Here is a 19231-nt window from a genome sequence, read left to right on the forward strand (position 1 = left end):
GTACTTCTTCACTAACCTGCCAATATATATCCGGTCTCCTATCTTCTGCTCGTTTGAATGAGTCATAAGTGAGTTCATATGGAATGGGTCAGAGTGCAGGGTTGTGTTGTCCAAGCTGTAGTTACAAGCTGGCCTGAGACGCCTTGCATTGCCCAACTTGGGGCACTACTATCTGGCGGTGTAGCTACAGTGGGTGTCTAGGTGGGCCGATGGGCCGAATCTCGAGGACACTGCCATGCTCTCGCCAGCATGGGCACACTCGTCTGTTCTAGCGCTCTTTAACTCCAGGAGAAGAGATGGGGTACCCATCTAGATGATGTTGAAGGTGGCATACAGGTGCGTCCATCGCAGCCTATGTCTCACAAGCCCTGTCATCCCATATGTGCCAGTGCTGCCGCTGCAGGGCATGCTAAGAGATGGCCGAGCCACCATAAAGGCGGAAGTCTCTGCCTGGCAGGACGCGGGCCTGCAGATTCTGGGTGATCTGTATCGGGATGAACTGGTGGCACCCTTTGATACTCTAGCAGATGACAATTGATTACCACGCCTTGCTAAATTCTTCTCACCTGCTGGGAACCTGAACTCTGAACTCTGTTTGCGGTTTCCCTGCGCAGCACCTCGCGGTACCCGCTTCGCGGGTCCCGCTTCGCGGGTCCTGCTTTGTTGTGTGTGTCATTTCTGGACTGTGGACTTTAGGAGGATCGGCCCCTTGGAGCTAGCTGTGGGTGCGTGGGTTGGAGCAGGGCTGCGAGCGGCGGGACCGGGACTCCATCCCCCAGGAGTCCTCGCTAGCCCGAACCCGTGGCACCTGGGCCGCTCTCCCCGCTTGCCCCGCCCCACCAACGACTTTATAAACCTCTGCCTCTAGATCGCACTTGGGACGCCTTGCTAAATTCTTCTCACCTGCTGGGAACCTGAACTCTGCACTCTGAACTCTGTTTGCGGTTTCCCTGCGCAGCACCTCGCGGTACCCGCTTCGCGGGTCCTGCTTCGTTGTGTGTGTCATTTCTGGACTTGAGGAGGATCGGCCCCTTGGAGCTAGCTGTGGGTGCGTGGGTTGGAGCAGGGCCGCGAGCGGCGGGACCGGGACTCCATCTCCCAGGAGTCCTCGCTAGCCCGAACCGTGGCACCTGGGCCGCTCTCCCTGCTTGCCCCGCCCCACTAACCAAGGCCCCTATATTAACCAACCATTGTCCCTGCAGCACGGGAGCGTCCCGGGAGAAGCCCGGGACAAGGGCGGGACCGTCTGCGGCCGTCAGAGACCGGAAGAGACTGCACTGGGCCAAGGCTTTTGGCCCTTGGCTGCTCTCCCGATACTGTGGTCGCTTTATTTTTTGCTGTGCAAGTGTTTCCTGCTTGTCTTGGGTTCAACGCCAGTTAGGGGTATCCTGAGCTGATTAGCTGTCATCCTAGTGAAATCCCCACGAGAGTTTAGTGTTCGCGGTTCTTGCTGTTTCCTCTCTTTGTTTTTAGTGAGGAGCATGGAGTGTCGCGAAACTAGAAGTATGGCAGCGGCGGGTGGAAAAAAATTGACAGGCACCTTAGACGATTTTATCGTGCGTACCAACTCCTTGATCGATCAAGGTATTGTACTTATGGAACGAAGGGTTTCCCAGGATCTGGCATTAGCCAAAAGATCGTCTTTGGGTCTCATTGGTTCTGCCCGCACCCCTGATACTTCATTCCATATACCCAATCCTGTGCAGGTCCTTGCTGATATTCACAATGTGCACTGTAGTCAGCCAGCCTTGCGAGACCCATCACCCCCTAGGGACTAGTTCGGATTCTAACCCAGCATATCCTCAGGCAGACCCCCAGGTAGTGACTATAAATGAACATAAGAGGGGGAAGCGGGAGGGGGCAATCCCTAAACGCAAGCTCCTAAACATTAACATCATTGGAGCCAAGAAAGCTCGTGCTATTATAGCCGGGAATACTAGTAATGATTCAAATGAGAGGGGTGGATTGGTAGAGTCGAGAGATCCTGGCAATGAATCCATTGGGCAGAAAATTGGGGTGGAAGTAGCCACATCTGAGGTCGCCAGTTTACCCCTGAACATCATCGAGCCTCTGTGTTGGGCTTGGACCAAGTGCCAAAAAGGATGTCCGTATAGGCCTCATTGATCGTCAGCAGAGGCTCCGAAGAGGCCGCTGCCATCTACAGCACCTCGGTCAGGAGGTTGGTCCAGCTTGCCACTGTAGGAAGCTCGAGGTTTAGGGCCTCGGCTGCCCTAAATTGCCGTCTCAAGACTGCAGCGGCTCACAGACGGATTTAGACCCTGTAACCACAGTAACGAGTCAACTTACACACCAGATCGCCCCATTCATTGCGGCTGGGATTGTTTGCAAGGAGCGCCCCATATATCATAGGGCTGTATGCTTTTCAATATATTCAACCAACGGCGAAGTCCGTACAGGGACCTAATCTATTCTATTCAAACACCAGGAATCACATTTTCTAGAAGCCGGATGGCTCTAATTATAGGGTGATTATCCCACACACCCTCGAGGCTCCTATCCAAGAAGGGCCCATAGGCGCTAACTCACTACCCCACCCGCCCTATGTCCTGAAGAAGACCCGCCCCAGACCCATAATCAAGGCTTCTAAGGGTCGAAACGTCGACGACACTATAACCACCGGACCAGTACAGAATATTCAGTTACCAAGGCCAAGTGAAGTGGCATACTGAATCTATTGCATTTAAAATATGGAAACTGGCCCATAAAAAAAGTTCTCAAAAAATCCCCTTCCCATCACTCACTTGTACATAAATTCACTTTTTCACGTATGCACTATATGTCACAATGCACGCACTGTTTTGATATGCGCCGTTTGTAACGAAGTAATTTGTGATCCAATGATTGATTCACATGTATCATAAACAGAGTATTCATGAATGAAAATAATTCATTGATTAAAAATATATTTTTACTCTGTTCAATCTTTCTTTGGGATTTGCTGTATAACCATGTCTTCATGAGATGATTAATCAAAGTAATTGATGACCAGATAAGAAATAACCGTAGGAAGATGTATATGTATTTGGAAATAATAAAATTTAGGCACCCGACAGAACCATTGTGTATAATAAGCTGCCCTTCGCAACACCACTGTGTAAGACGCACCCTCTTCCATAGCCTAGTAGGGGGAGAAAGCATGCCAAGGTCTGGGGAGGTTTCCAGACCACTGGTGTCACCCAACTCCTCTCTCCAGACCGGTTCCTCTAACTGGTCTGCAAGAGCGTCCATAGACCCCTCCCAGTCCTCCTCACCCTCTCTTGGTAGCCACTCAGGGTGGTAGGAAATATCAGGGGAGAACAAGGGTAAAAAAGTACCGGTCCAGACGTCAGCAACGTCGGTCCGGCTCCGTGTCCTCATTGAGGTGTTGGCCGGGGTCGACACCAGCAAGCGGCACAACCGGCGTCGGGAGCGTCGTCACTGGATTCGGCGCCTGACAAGGAGTCACGAGGTCGACCGGCACAGATTTGGATCCAGGGCTGGATCCTTGGGGCCCTGCGGCACCCGAGCCGAACGCCGCCAGCATCGAAGGCCTAGAGGTCCCAGCCAAGTCTGCGGGGCCCTAAGGCATAACAGCAGAGTCAGGCTGCCCGAAGATGGAGTGCAAGGCTTTGTAAATGCTTCGAAGCTGGGCAGGGGTCGTTCCAGCTTCCGGAAAGGGAGGGAAATCCGGAGTCGACCCAACAGGCTCTGCGGGTGGAGCCCGACAACTACCATCCGCTTCTCGCATTGGCCGACGGACGGGAGAATTCGAAGAGCGACTATGATTCTTCACATTCTTCTTGTGCTTCGACTTATCCGAAGACGAAGACTTCGATGACGAATGGTGGTGGTGGCTCCGTGACCTCCCTCTGGACCAGGACCTCGAACGGTGCGGAGCAGACTGCAGGGCCTCGAGAAGCTTTTGGGACCGCTCCCACAAAGACTTTGGGTTCATGGCCGGGCGTCGGAGCACGACTTCCTAGGCACCAAAGGCACACGAGGTGCAGGGCTGTGACCGACATCTATTTGTGACAGGAGTCACAAGCCTTGAAGCTGGTCCTAAGTGACAACCCTCTGTGCACCAGAAGTCGATTGATTAAAAAAAGATGTCGGCAAAAGTTGCAAAAACGGAGTCAAAAAGTGACTTGAGGTACCGCTCTTGCCGGATCTGCGCTGGGTGGCGCAAAAAAAGAAAGAACAGACTTCAGCGCGCGAGAGTGGGGTCTAAGTAGATACTGCAACGTCATTCCATCGATCAAGACGCCGACGACGAACACGGAGTTGATGGACGCCATCTATCGATGAGTAGGGTTACTGCTGAGGAAACAATTCTCCAGATCCATTCTGACGCCTGGGGTAATTCTAAGGTGAGGAATCCATAACAAATTGTCTTTCAGATTCTACAGGCTACTAGGTGCTGCAGAGTGGGAGTGGAGGGTCTACATAGCAGGCTGTCATTTGTGGATCCAGCCGTAATGGGAGGCACAGGAGAAATAGGCGTCCCCCATCGCAGCTGAATGCCACCCCAAATCTGGAGCAGGTTTTACAAGAGGCAGAAGGCGCTGCAGGCAGCCGCAATGATATGTGATCGCATTGGGAGGCAGGACCCAGACACTTCCCCTGAACGCTCCCACCAGTGATGACGACTTCACTGTCACATGGTTGTCTGGTGCGGAATCCGGGCGCCCCGAATGTGACACGTCAGACGGCAGATGACTTAATCTGAAGTGGCAGCTACCATGGCACAGTGAAGAGTAATCCGATCAACGGGTGCCCTCCAGCGCACCATTGTGATGGTGCAACCGGCTGAGTGGTGGGAGAATGCCCGAGCAGCTCCACGCTTGCCCTCACAGTTGGATTAAGGCCTGACAAACATACACAGTGCGCCCATTTTTGTGGAAATGTGGGGCACTGATGCGCTTATTTTGCATCCGCCTACGAGTCCTAAGCTCTGATCAGTTGGCAATATTGGCTAATCGTTACCACAAGACATTAATGCCAGTTTGGGCGGATGCACGTTGTCCCTCCACTTTCATGTTGTTCAAGGTTTCACTATTCCCCTTCCCCCTTTATCGTTTAGTATTCGCTCATTTCATGCGATATTGACACACCCTTTGAAGTCACGGAAATCATAAGAGCTCAGGTCACAGGCAAGGCACCAAGATGGGATGGGCTGCCAGCAGAATACTACAAGGCATATGCTCCTGCTTTGGCTCCCCAGCTGCTAGCCCTGTATGAGGAGTCACTTGAAGCTTCTATCCTCATGGGCTCCCTCAGTGGAGCTTTGCTCGTTTCCCTGCTCAAGCCAGATAGGGACCCCATGCTATTGGGCTCTGTGAGAAGTTGGCCTGATGTGCAGTGTTCACTATTCTAGTGATCACTATATATCAGTCCAAACAACCCTTATTGATGATTGGTTGTAAGTCAACCTTATAGACCAGCTATCCTAGTAGCATGGATACGAGCAGTCTAAGGCTAAGACTCTAGAGGGCGTGTTAAGCCAGCTGTTTTACCATCACATTACCCCTTGAACACCCAGTGAAAGGACACCACACAAGTGTTATGAAAATAAACAATGTATTTATTAGAATCACAACAACCCTGTACTCTTTATGAGGACAGGGTGCTAAGCACACAACAAAACTCTTATGAAAATACTTAAGTTAGCACGTTATACACAAATGCCCGAGGGGCACGAAAAACCATATACTCTAAAAGTGGAATGCGAAATTACTAGCAGGTAAGTACAGTACTAATAGGCTTTGGAATCGCTAGGACTTGACTATAGAATCGGTAGATTACTTCTAGGAGACCTAGGGGACTCGGGTGCAGAGTGTGCACTCTCACGCGGGATGCGGGACAAAGTCTATGGAGGCTAGTAAAGGCAAAGTTATTGTTCATGGGCGAACCCGACCTGGTAGGGAGAAAACGACAGTGGATCCTGACCCTTGGATAGTGAGGCTATGCTGGGACACCGAAGTGCCGAAGTTACCTAGCCCAGGGGCTGCAGCTGCATAGGTCTGAAAAGACGTCGGGAATCTCGTTGCCGGACCAGGAGCCTGGAAGAAGGAAGTTGCTGGCAGGCGACCAGTGAAGGAAAGTTCGATGGATCCAAGCCTGGATCAAGGAAGAAGGAAACCTGAAAGCAGAGGGGACCAAGTTCTTGAATCACTAGCCAGTGATTAAGTGGGCACCAGGATGGCACCGGGCGAAGTCACCGCAGTCAGGTGAGTGGGCGCTGCTGGGCTCTGCAGTCTCTCGGACCAGGAGGCGTTGTCGGCGACCAGGATGGAGGTGCGAGCTGTCCCACGAAGGTTCTTGCTGTCGACGTCGCTGGACCCAGGATTGGGCAACAAGTCTTGGCAAATGCAAGGCCCACGCGGTGGACCTAAAATGGCGTCTTAGTTGGACCAGGAGGGTCCAGGGTACTTCTCCGATGGAGGGAAGCAAGGGCCAGTCTGGAGCAACCAGACCAGCAGCAGTGTTGTCGTCGGGCGTCGTTCGGAAGGCCACAAGCCAGCGGGCTAGTAGCCAAACAACGCGGTGAGCAGCAAAAAGCAGAAGGGCCCCACGCCGATCGTGGAGATGCTGGGGGGCTGCTCTTCGGTGTTGGAGCTGCTCAGGGTGGGGGCTTCTCGGACCCCAAAGCACTCACCAGGAAATTACTCGGTGGGCTTGCTGTGCAGAAGTCGTGCAGTCTTGGCGATGGCCGGTCCCTCGAGGTCTCGTCACACCCACGAATCTCAGCGTGACTGATGATGTAGGTAGAGGTCAGAGGTGCCAGGGAAGCCGGTTCTCGTCGAGCTGGGCAGTCTTGATCCGGAGGAGAGACTTGCAGCAGACCGCAGTGTTCTTAAGATGGTGCCTGCGGATGCAGGGTGACTACTCCTTAGTCACAAGGGAGAAATCTTAGGAAGAAGTCGTGAGTTCCTTTCGTGGAAAGTAGTTTCAGGATTCAAAGATGATCTGATTTGGAAGGGGGCCAGTCCCTACCTTTATCTGGGAAAAGGGGGCTGGCACGCGACTAAGTCCTGCCCTAGGGGTGGGACCAGGATGGGGGTGGTTACACCCACTTCCTTGGCGGGCTTTCCCCAGGCCAGGGGCTGGAGTGCCCCTGGAACTGGTTTCAGCCGGCCTATGCACAGTGAGCACCGGGGTGCCACTTGCAGTCACCTTCCTCTGTAGCCCTGCCTACCTGGAATACACAAAACCCTGTCTGGGACGGTGCTGGCACCGCCCCTGGCAGGAAACCCTTTGTCCTTGCCTCCTGCTCTGGGAGGACTCCCAGCAGCAGGAGGGCAGACTTGTGTCTCGGTGGCAGCATCCATTTTGTGGAGCTGAGGCTATGTCTGACTTTAACCGGGGTTAGGGGTTACATACATGTCGTGTCCCTCTAGAAGGGTGGAATGCTAACCCCGTCGCCAGAATTGGCGAGGGGTTAGTATTCCAATTCGTATGACACCTTACTCGACATGTTTTGATAAAGCGATACCAGAGTTGGCATATAACCGCGAGGGTTATAATGCACTTAAGAGTATATGGTATGCGATATCATGGAAACGGCTAAGGGATGGATCCCGAAAGCCGCAGACAGGCTCAGCTCATGCCAGAGCACCATCTCACACGATTCCAAGCACTCTGCCTTCAGGATTGTTAAGGCCTGCCATAGGAGTGACTGATAGGATATCTGTGTGTCCATTTTAGGGTTAGATATAGGTATACTATATCTAAAGCAAAAGGGTGAGTACACCACCTTGCCCCAGCTGTCGTGCAGCCAGTTGTGTCAGTTTAGTTAGTCAGCCCAGGGGTGGCATAATACATGCTTCAGCCCCTGGGAGACTTCTGGGTACACCTCAGCCCTGGGTACAGGGACTTGGAGAGGGCCCAGTGCCAATTCAGTACCTGAGTACAATTTGGATAGAGAGAACAGCTAGGATGTGGGTCTGATTAGCAGGCCCACAGCCAGGGAAAGTCGTAAACCAGTGCAGCAAAAAGCAAAAATCTGGGTGATCATAGGATTGCAGACCCTACTCTCCTACATGACCCCCCCCCCAAACTTTGGGACAATAAACTAACCTTGACCAGGTGAGTCTTCTTGCTCTAAGTGGAAATACCTGGAGAGCCCATCAGCATTGCTGTGATCAGTACCAGGTCTATGCTCCACTGTAAAATCCATCCCCTGTAGGGAAATGGACCACCTAAGCAGTTTGGGGTTTTCACCCTTCATCTGATTTAGCCACAAGAGGGGCATATGGTCTGTCTGAATGGTGAAGTGAGTGCCAAACAAGTAGGCCCTCAGCTTCTTCAGGGCCCAGACCACAGCAAAGGCCTCCCTCTCAATAGCTGACCAATTTTTCTCTCTGGGTGTCAACCTCCTACTAATGAAAGCAATAGGCTGATCATTACCATCAAAATTCAGTTGAGACAGAACAGCCCCCACACCCAACTCAGAAGCATCTGTTTGGACAATGAATGGCTTGGAGTAATCTGGACTCTTTAGGATAGGTGCTGTGCACATGGCCTGCTTTAGGTCATTGAATGCTTTCTGACAGCTTGCTGTCCACTGAACTTTCTTTGGCATCTTTTTGCTTGTCAGGTCATTAAGAGGGGTCACTATGGACCCATAATTTCTGACAAACTTCCTATAGTACCCAGTCAGGCCCAAGAAAGCTCGAACCTGAGTCTGGGTGATTGGAGGAGTCCAGTCCTTGATGGCCTGTATCTTACTCTCCAGTGGCTGAACCTGGCCTCCGCCTACAAGGTGGCCCAGGTATACAACCTGTGTCTGCCCTATCTGGCACTTTGTGGCCTTGATAGTGAGGCCTGCCTTTTGCAGGGCCTCTAACACTTTCCTCAGGTGGACCAGGTGATCCTCCCAGGTGGAGCTAAAGACAGCAATATCGTCTAGATATGCTGCACAGAAGTCATCCAGCCCAGTGAGGACTTGATTCACCAACCTTTGGAAGGTGGCAGGTGCATTTTTCAGTCCAAAGGGCATTACCACAAATTGATAATGCCCTCCAGGGGTAGAAAATGCTGTCTTGGGTTTGGCCTCCTCAGCTAACCTGATTTGCCAATACCCAGCTGTCAAATCAAATGTACTTAAGAAGTTGGCAGAAGCCAATTTATCTATAAGTTCATCTGCTCTTGGTATTGGGTGGGCATCAGTCTTAGTGACTGCATTGAGGCCTCTGTAGTCTACGCAAAACCTCATCTCTTTCTTACCACCCTGGGTGTGAGGCTTTGGCACTAGAACTACTGGGCAAGCCCAAGGGCTATCTGAGGGCTCAATGACTCCCAGCTCCAACATTTTCTGCACTTCAGTTTTGATGCAGTCTCTAACATGATCAGGCTGTCTGTAGATTTTACTCTTGACAGGCAGACTGTCCCCAGTGTCAACATCATGGGTACACCAATCAGTTTGGCTGGGTGTTAGAGAGAACATATGTCTGTAGGATTGCAGGACTTGCCTGCAATCCTGTTGCTGATGTTCAGTGAGGCTGCCACAAAAGACAACACCATCAACTGATCCATCATCAGGATTCTGAGTGAGCAGGTCTGGGAGAGGGTCACTCTCTTCCTCCTGTCCCTCATCTGTGGCCATGAGCAAGCTCATGTCCTTCCTGTCAACATATGCTTTGAGCCTGTTAACATGGAGCACTCTGAGAGGGCTCCTGGGAGTTCCAAGGTCCACCAAGTAGGTAACCTCTCCCTTTTGCTCAATGATGGTGTGGGGCCCAGACCATTTGTCTTTCAGAGCTGCTGGGGCCACTGGCTCCAGCACCCACACCTTCTGTCCTGGCTGGTACACAGTCAGAACAGCCTTTTGGTCATGCCAAGCTTTTTGAAGTTCTTGGCTGGCCTCAAGGTTTTTAGATGCCTTTTCCATATACTCAGCCATCCTGGAGCGGAGACCAAGTACATAGTCCACTATGTTGGTTGCAGGCTTTTTGAGAGGTCTCTCCCATCCTTCCTTCACCAAACACAGGGGTCCTCTTACAGGATGCCCATACAGAAGCTCAAAAGGGCTGTAGCCAACCCCCTTCTGTGGGACCTCTCTGTAAGCAAACAAGAGGCAGGGGATCAGGACATCCCATCTTCTCCTAAGAGTTTCAGGTAGCCCATGAATCATCCCTTTGAGGGTCCTGTTGAATCTCTCAACAAGCCCATTGCATTGTGGGTGGTAGGGTGTGGTGAACTTGTAGTTCACACCACACTCCTTCCACATTGCAGTCAGATATCCTGACATGAAGTTTGTACCTCTGTCAGAAACAACCTCCTTAGGGAAGCCCACTCTGGAGAACACTCCAACTAGGGCCCTTGCCACTACAGGTGCTGTAGTGGTCCTAAGGGGAATAGCTTCAGGATACCTGGTGGCATGATCCACTACCACCAGTATAAACTTGTGTCCTGATGCTGTCTGGGGTTCCATTGGACCAACAATGTCAATCCCCACTCTTTCAAAGGGAACCCCCACCACAGGTAGTGGTATGAGGGGGGCCTTTGTTGTGCCACCTGACTTACCACTGGCTTGGCAAGTGACACAGGAGCGACAAAACTCCTTGGTATTCTCATTCATATGGGGCCAGTGAAAGTGTGAGACAAGCCTGTCCCAAGTCTTTGTCTGACCTAAATGACCTGCAAGGGGAATCTCATGGGCCAAGGTGAGAAGGAAACCTCTCAGAGACAAGGGGATGACCAGCCTCCTGGTTGCACCAGGCTTGGGGTCTCTTGACTCAGAGTACAGGAGTCCATCTTCCCAGTATACCCTGTGGGCACCTGTGGCATTCCCTGCAGCCTCAGCAGCAGCCTGCTGTCTGAGGGGTTCAAGGGAAGGGCAGCTCAACTGTTCCTTCCCCAGGTCTGCTCTGGAGGGTGCCCCTGAGCCCAGAAACTCAACTTGATCAAGTTCAAGCTCTTTAGGCTCAGTTTCCCTCAGCTCTTCTAGATCCGCCTCCTCAGAGACTTGATCCTCAACCTGGGGCAAGGGGGAAGGCAAAGCCTTACCCTTACTGCTCTTCTTCTTGGAAGGTGTCTGGTCCATCATTTCAGGATCCAGCACCTGTTCAGTGGGGCATTTTCTGGTCTGTGACCTAGTCACAGCAAGCACATGTGCTGGCAAGCCTAACATTTCCATGTGAGTCCTCTGCTCCACTTCTGACCACTGTGATGACTCCAAATCATTGCCCAACAAACAATCAACTGGGAGGTCTGAACTGACTACAACTTTCTTTTGTCCCTTCACTCCACCCCAGGAGAAAGCCACAATTGCCACACTATGACTAGTAGTGACATTGCTGGCATTGGTCACCAGGAAATCAGTACCTGGCATGATCTGTCCAGGGTCCACAAAGTTAGGTGTCACCATGGTGACACTGGCACAAGTGTCCCTATAGGCCTGAGCCATTTTGCCATTAATCAAAGGCGTCTGCCTGTATTTGCCCAAAGTATTGGGACTTATCTCAGGGGTTATATCCATATCCCCTGTACAGACAAGGACAGCCTGAGTGAGTGTGCCAACTAAGTTGTCAGACCCCTCAGTTCCCAAGGTTAACCCAACTAATGCCTTGGGAGGTACACTACCACTACTGACTGTACTAGGGGGTGCAGTTGCCTTAGGGGCTGTAGTGGCAGGAGTTTGTCCTCCTCTTTTGGTGCACTCACTAAACCAGTGAGATTTACTTTTGCAGTACTGGCACCACCTTTTTGACTGGCCTTCTTGAGTCTTCTTCTTCTGGGAAGCCTGACCCCCACCCTCTTTGGTTTGTTGGGGACCTGGTGAAGACTTCTGGTCATTTTGTTCACTCTTTGCATTACCCTTCTGGTCTGCTTTCTTCTGACCACCCTGGTTCTGGTTCTGGTTCTGCTTGATCCTTGTCCTGACCCATTTGTCTGCCTTCTTTCCCAATTCTTGGGGAGAGGTCAGATCTGAATCAACAAGGTGCTGGTGCAACAACTGGTTCTGACAATTGTTTAAAATTTGTTCTCTCATCATAAGATTATACAATCCTGTGTAATCTGTAACCTTGCTACCCAGCGAACAGCCCTCCAAAGCCTTAGTGGCACTATCCACAAAGTCAGACCAGTCCTGAGACTGAGTTTTCTGGGTGTCTCTGAACAGCAACCTGTACTGTTCAGTGGTTAAACCAAACCCATCAACCAGTGTATTCTTCAGGACCTGGTAATTGTTAGCATCCTCCACTCTTGTAGTGAGGAGCTTATCTCTACCTTTACCATCAAAGGAGAGCCACAGTATAGCTGCCCACTGACTCTGGGGAATGCACTGCACAGTGCAGGCCCTCTCCAGAGCAGCCATCCATTTCTGGATATCATCCCCTTGCTTAAAGGGGGGCACTATCTTAGTCAGGTGTTTAGTATCTAAACCCTTCTCTCTATCTCTTGGGAGATTGCTGCCACCAGTGGGAGCTAACCCACTCATCTGCTGCTCTCTTGCCAGGGCAAGCTTCTCTTTGGCCAGGGCAATTTCTTCCCTTTCAATCCTCAGTTCAGCTTGTCTCATCCTAGCTTCATGCTCCCTTCTCTGAGGGGAAGTAAATCTCCTCTGTGGAGGATTCCTTCTCCCCTGAGAAGAGGCATTAGAGTGCAGAGATCTATTGGAGTCCCTAGAAAGAGATCTATCTCTCCTAACTCCAAGGTTAGGCCCACTTCGGGTTAGTACTGGGGGTCCCCCAGATCCTAGCCCAAGTAAGTCTAAGTTGGCCCTGGTTAGCCTTCTGACTACCTCAAGACCTTTGTCTACCTCATCCCCAGAGAGTTCCTCCTGATCCTCCTCCTCCTCAACTGCAGTAGCAGTGTTGGGGAGGTCTGGATCCCCAGAGGTTCCCTCTAAGGCTGGCATGTTCTCATGTAACTGAGAAAGCTTTCTGGCATCATATGTCTCTAAGAGACCTATCAGAAAGGGAATGGTGGGGTTAGACCCCTGCTTCAGTTTTCTGGAGACACAGATCTGTCTCATCTCCTGGAAACTGAGAGCTGCATATCTTGAAGTGACCTGTGGAGGGTCAACACTGACCAGGGGAGTCTCAGTAGAATCTCCCTGGGTAGACATGCTTTTCTAGTGAGGTGTAAGTGGTGCACTTACCTACACTATATGTTTGCCTACTGAGCCCTTGCTAGAGTTGTAGTTTAGGGTGTGCTAGGCCCTAGGAGCTACAACAGCTGGTTCAGTAGAACTCAGAGTATTCTAAGCTAAGTTATATGTACCTTTAGTACTTATGTGATCTTTCACAAGATATTCTTAGGGCATGTGTGGTAAAACAACAGCAAGCTCAAATCCCAACCGCTGCTCACCAATGTGAGAAGTTGGCCTGATGTGCAGTGTTCACTATTCTAGTGATCACTATATATCAGTCCAAACAACCCTTATTGATGATTGGTTGTAAGTCAACCTTATAGACCAGCTATCCTAGTAGCATGGATACGAGCAGTCTAAGGCTAAGACTCTAGAGGGCGTGTTAAGCCAGCTGTTTTACCATCACATTACCCCTTGAACACCCAGTGAAAGGACACCACACAAGTGTTATGAAAATAAACAATGTATTTATTAGAATCACAACAACCCTGTACTCTTTATGAGGACAGGGTGCTAAGCACACAACAAAACTCTTATGAAAATACTTAAGTTAGCACGTTATACACAAATGCCCGAGGGGCACGAAAAACCATATACTCTAAAAGTGGAATGCGAAATTACTAGCAGGTAAGTACAGTACTAATAGGCTTTGGAATCGCTAGGACTTGACTATAGAATCGGTAGATTACTTCTAGGAGACCTAGGGGACTCGGGTGCAGAGTGTGCACTCTCACGCGGGATGCGGGACAAAGTCTATGGAGGCTAGTAAAGGCAAAGTTATTGTTCACAGGCGAACCCGACCTGGTAGGGAGAAAACGACAGTGGATCCTGACCCTTGGATAGTGAGGCTATGCTGGGACACCGAAGTGCCGAAGTTACCTAGCCCAGGGGCTGCAGCTGCATAGGTCTGAAAAGACGTCGGGAATCTCGTTGCCGGACCAGGAGCCTGGAAGAAGGAAGTTGCTGGCAGGCGACCAGTGAAGGAAAGTTCGATGGATCCAAGCCTGGATCAAGGAAGAAGGAAACCTGAAAGCAGAGGGGACCAAGTTCTTGAATCACTAGCCAGTGATTAAGTGGGCACCAGGATGGCACCGGGCGAAGTCACCGCAGTCAGGTGAGTGGGCGCTGCTGGGCTCTGCAGTCTCTCGGACCAGGAGGCGTTGTCGGCGACCAGGATGGAGGTGCGAGCTGTCCCACGAAGGTTCTTGCTGTCGACGTCGCTGGACCCAGGATTGGGCAACAAGTCTTGGCAAATGCAAGGCCCACGCGGTGGACCTAAAATGGCGTCTTAGTTGGACCAGGAGGGTCCAGGGTACTTCTCCGATGGAGGGAAGCAAGGGCCAGTCTGGAGCAACCAGACCAGCAGCAGTGTTGTCGTCGGGCGTCGTTCGGAAGGCCACAAGCCAGCGGGCTAGTAGCCAAACAACGCGGTGAGCAGCAAAAAGCAGAAGGGCCCCACGCCGATCGTGGAGATGCTGGGGGGCTGCTCTTCGGTGTTGGAGCTGCTCAGGGTGGGGGCTTCTCGGACCCCAAAGCACTCACCAGGAAATTACTCGGTGGGCTTGCTGTGCAGAAGTCGTGCAGTCTTGGCGATGGCCGGTCCCTCGAAGTCTCGTCACACCCACGAATCTCAGCGTGACTGATGATGTAGGTAGAGGTCAGAGGTGCCAGGGAAGCCGGTTCTCGTCGAGCTGGGCAGTCTTGATCCGGAGGAGAGACTTGCAGCAGACCGCAGTGTTCTTAAGATGGTGCCTGCGGATGCAGGGTGACTACTCCTTAGTCACAAGGGAGAAATCTTAGGAAGAAGTCGTGAGTTCCTTTCGTGGAAAGTAGTTTCAGGATTCAAAGATGATCTGATTTGGAAGGGGGCCAGTCCCTACCTTTATCTGGGAAAAGGGGGCTGGCACGCGACTAAGTCCTACCCTAGGGGTGGGACCAGGATGGGGGTGGTTACACCCACTTCCTTGGCGGGCTTTCCCCAGGCCAGGGGCTGGAGTGCCCCTGGAACTGGTTTCAGCCGGCCTATGCACAGTGAGCACCGGGGTGCCACTTGCAGTCACCTTCCTCTGTAGCCCTGCCTACCTGGAATACACAAAACCCTGTCTGGGACGGTGCTGGCACCGCCCCTGGCAGGAAACCCTTTGTCCTTGCCTCCTGCTCTGGGAGGACTCCCAGCAGCAGGAGGGCAGACTTGTGTCTCGGTGGCAGCATCCATTTTGTGGAGCTGAGGCTATGTCTGACTTTAACCGGGGTTAGGGGTTACATACATGTCGTGTCCCTCTAGAAGGGTGGAATGCTAACCCCGTCGCCAGAATTGGCGAGGGGTTAGTATTCCAATTCGTATGACACCTTACTCGACATGTTTTGATAAAGCGATACCAGAGTTGGCATATAACCGCGAGGGTTATAATGCACTTAAGAGTATATGGTATGCGATATCATGGAAACGGCTAAGGGATGGATCCCGAAAGCCGCAGACAGGCTCAGCTCATGCCAGAGCACCATCTCACACGATTCCAAGCACTCTGCCTTCAGGATTGTTAAGGCCTGCCATAGGAGTGACTGATAGGATATCTGTGTGTCCATTTTAGGGTTAGATATAGGTATACTATATCTAAAGCAAAAGGGTGAGTACACCACCTTGCCCCAGCTGTCGTGCAGCCAGTTGTGTCAGTTTAGTTAGTCAGCCCAGGGGTGGCATAATACATGCTTCAGCCCCTGGGAGACTTCTGGGTACACCTCAGCCCTGGGTACAGGGACTTGGAGAGGGCCCAGTGCCAATTCAGTACCTGAGTACAATTTGGATAGAGAGAACAGCTAGGCTGTGGGTCTGATTAGCAGGCCCACAGCCAGGGAAAGTCGTAAACCAGTGCAGCAAAAAGCAAAAATCTGGGTGATCATAGGATTTCAGACCCTACTCTCCTACAGGCTCTTACCAGCCACTGACGCTTCTAAACACAGACTATAAAATCCTGACAAATTACTGGTGGACCTGTTGGCCCCCCTGGTGCCCCATTTGGCGCACACCGACCAGAATAGGGTTGTGCCCGAAACATGTCCCTTAACTTGCACCGTTTCTCAGCTTTACGTTGCCTCACTCAGGGTGTCTGGTACTTCACTTGGAGAAGACATTTAACACATTGGAGTGGGAGTTCCTGTTCACTACCTTGCCCTGCTAAGATTCGAGCTCCCTTTCTCCGCACAGTGCAGCTATTATCACCTTCGCTGCTGGGCACATTGCCCCACTGTGCTGGGGGGGGGGGCACAGCGCCCCGTGCTCATGACGAGCTGAGCTTGTCATGCAGCACAGTGCTCGTGTGCTCATGACGAGCTGAGCTCGTCATGACCACACCCGTTTTCATAGAACGCTCGCACAGCAGGGGAATTAGCTCAGCATGCGAGCATTCTAACGGTCATGAAGAGCTCAGCTCGTCATGAGCACACAAGCACCGTGGCTCATGACGAGCTCAGCTCGTCATGAGCATCGAAGGAGTTATACACCTTCTCGTCTGCCAAAGTCAAGACAGGCACCCTCCTGCTGGAGCTTCTGCCCATAAGTCATGGCACCAGATAAGGATGCCCGCTGTCACCCTTGCTCTTCTCGCTGGCCAAGAGCCACTCGTGGAGGCTATCTGCCAGGTTGGGGTGGAATGGGGTATCCCCCTAAGTGATGGGACTTTTGTGGGTGATCTGCTCCTGTACATTCAGGACATAAGGGGGACACCTGCTGCCCTGGCATGAATCTTCAATGATTTTGCGTCCCTTTCTGGCCTCAGAAGAACTGGGCAAAATCCGGTCTATACCCGCTCAATCAGACTTGCCACGACCGCGCACTAGTGATTAATGACAACTGTGAAATTGCAACCTACTGTCTTTCGGTATCTTGGGGTACAAGTATATAATCAGCCAGTTTCTTCTAGAGGGGAACCTATCGCCGGAGACGTTAAGTCGCAAATGCTCTTCTGGGGGAGTCTGCCCCTGACCTCATGAGCTGCATAGCGTTGCCTGAAATGGTACTGCCCCAGTTATTTGTACTTCTTCACTAACCTGCCAATATATATCCGGTCTCCTATCTTCTGCTCGTTTGAATGAGTCATAAGTGAGTTCATATGGAATGGGTCAGAGTGCAGGGTTGTGTTGTCCAAGCTGTAGTTACAAGCTGGCCTGAGACGCCTTGCATTGCCCAACTTGGGGCACTACTATCTGGCGGTGTAGCTACAGTGGGTGTCTAGGTGGGCCGATGGGCCGAATCTCGAGGACACTGCCATGCTCTCGCCAGCATGGGCACACTCGTCTGTTCTAGCGCTCTTTAACTCCAGGAGAAGAGATGGGGTACCCATCTAGATGATGTTGAAGGTGGCATACAGGTGCGTCCATCGCAGCCTATGTCTCACAAGCCCTGTCATCCCATATGTGCCAGTGCTGCCGCTGCAGGGCATGCTGAGAGATGGCCGAGCCACCATAAAGGCGGAAGTCTCTGCCTGGCAGGACGCGGGCCTGCAGATTCTGGGTGATCTGTATCGGGATGAACTGGTGGCACCCTTTGATACTCTAGCAGATGACAATTGATTACCACGCCTTGCTAAATTCTTCTCACCTGCTGGGAACCTGAACTCTGAACTCTGTTTGCGGTTTCCCTGCGCAGCACCTCGCGGTACCCGCTTTGCGGGTCCCGCTTCGCGGGTCCTGCTTTGTTGTGTGTGTCATTTCTGGACTGTGGACTTTAGGAGGATCGGCCCCTTGGAGCTAGCTGTGGGTGCGTGGGTTGGAGCAGGGCTGCGAGCGGCGGGACCGGGACTCCATCTCCCAGGAGTCCACGCTAGCCCGAACCCGTGGCACCTGGGCCGCTCTCCCTGCTTGCCCCGCCCCACCAACGACTTTATAAACCTCTGCCTCTAGATCGCACTTGGGACGCCTTGCTAAATTCTTCTCACCTGCTGGGAACCTGAACTCTGCACTCTGAACTCTGTTTGCGGTTTCCCTGCGCAGCACCTCGCGGTACCCGCTTCGCGGGTCCTGCTTCGCTGTGTGTGTCATTTCTGGACTTGAGGAGGATCGGCCCCTTGGAGCTAGCTGTGGGTGCGTGGGTTGGAGCAGGGCCGCGAGCGGCGGGACCGGGACTCCATCTCCCAGGAGTCCTCGCTAGCCCGAACCGTGGCACCTGGGCTGCTCTCCCTGCTTGCCCCGCCCCACTAACCAAGGCCCCTATATTAACCAACCATTGTCCCTGCAGCACGGGAGCCTCCCGGGAGAAGCCCGGGACAAGGGCGGGACCGTCTGCGGCCGTCAGAGGCCGGAAGAGACTGCACTGGGCCAAGGCTTTTGGCCCTTGGCTGCTCTCCCGATACTGTGGTCGCTTTATTTTTTGCTGTGCAAGTGTTTCCTGCTTGTCTTGGGTTCAACGCCAGTTAGGGGTATCCTGAGCTGATTAGCTGTCATCCTAGTGAAATCCCCACGAGAGTTTAGTGTTCGCGGTTCTTGCTGTTTCCTCTCTTTGTTTTTGGTGAGGAGCATGGAGTGTCGCGAAACTAGAAGTATGGCAGCGGCGGGTGGAAAAAAATTGACAGGCACCTTAGACGATTTTATCGTGCGTACCAACTCCTTGATCGATCAAGGTATTGTACTTATGGAACGAAGGGTTTCCCAGGATCTGGCATTAGCCAAAAGATCGTCTTTGGGTCTCATTGGTTCTGCCCGCACCCCTGATACTTCATTCCATATACCCAATCCTGTGCAGGTCCTTGCTGATATTCACAATGTGCACTGTAGTCAGCCAGCCTTGCGAGACCCATCACCCCCTAGGGACTAGTTCGGATTCTAACCCGGCATATCCTCAGGCAGACCCCCAGGTAGTGACTATAAATGAACAAAAGAGGGGGAAGCGGGAGGGGGCAATCCCTAAACGCAAGCTCCTAAACATTAACATCATTGGAGCCAAGAAAGCTCGTGCTATTATAGCCGGGAATACTAGTAATGATTCAAATGAGAGGGGTGGATTGGTAGAGTCGAGAGATCCTGGCAATGAATCCATTGGGCAGAAAATTGGGGTGGAAGTAGCCACATCTGAGGTCGCCAGTTTACCCCTGAACATCATCGATGACACCATCTGGGATAATTCCATGGCTGACATCCTTGAGG

Source organism: Lissotriton helveticus, chromosome 5_1 (genome assembly GCF_964261635.1).
Source record: "Lissotriton helveticus chromosome 5_1, aLisHel1.1, whole genome shotgun sequence".
NCBI classification, from domain to species: domain Eukaryota; kingdom Metazoa; phylum Chordata; class Amphibia; order Caudata; family Salamandridae; genus Lissotriton; species Lissotriton helveticus.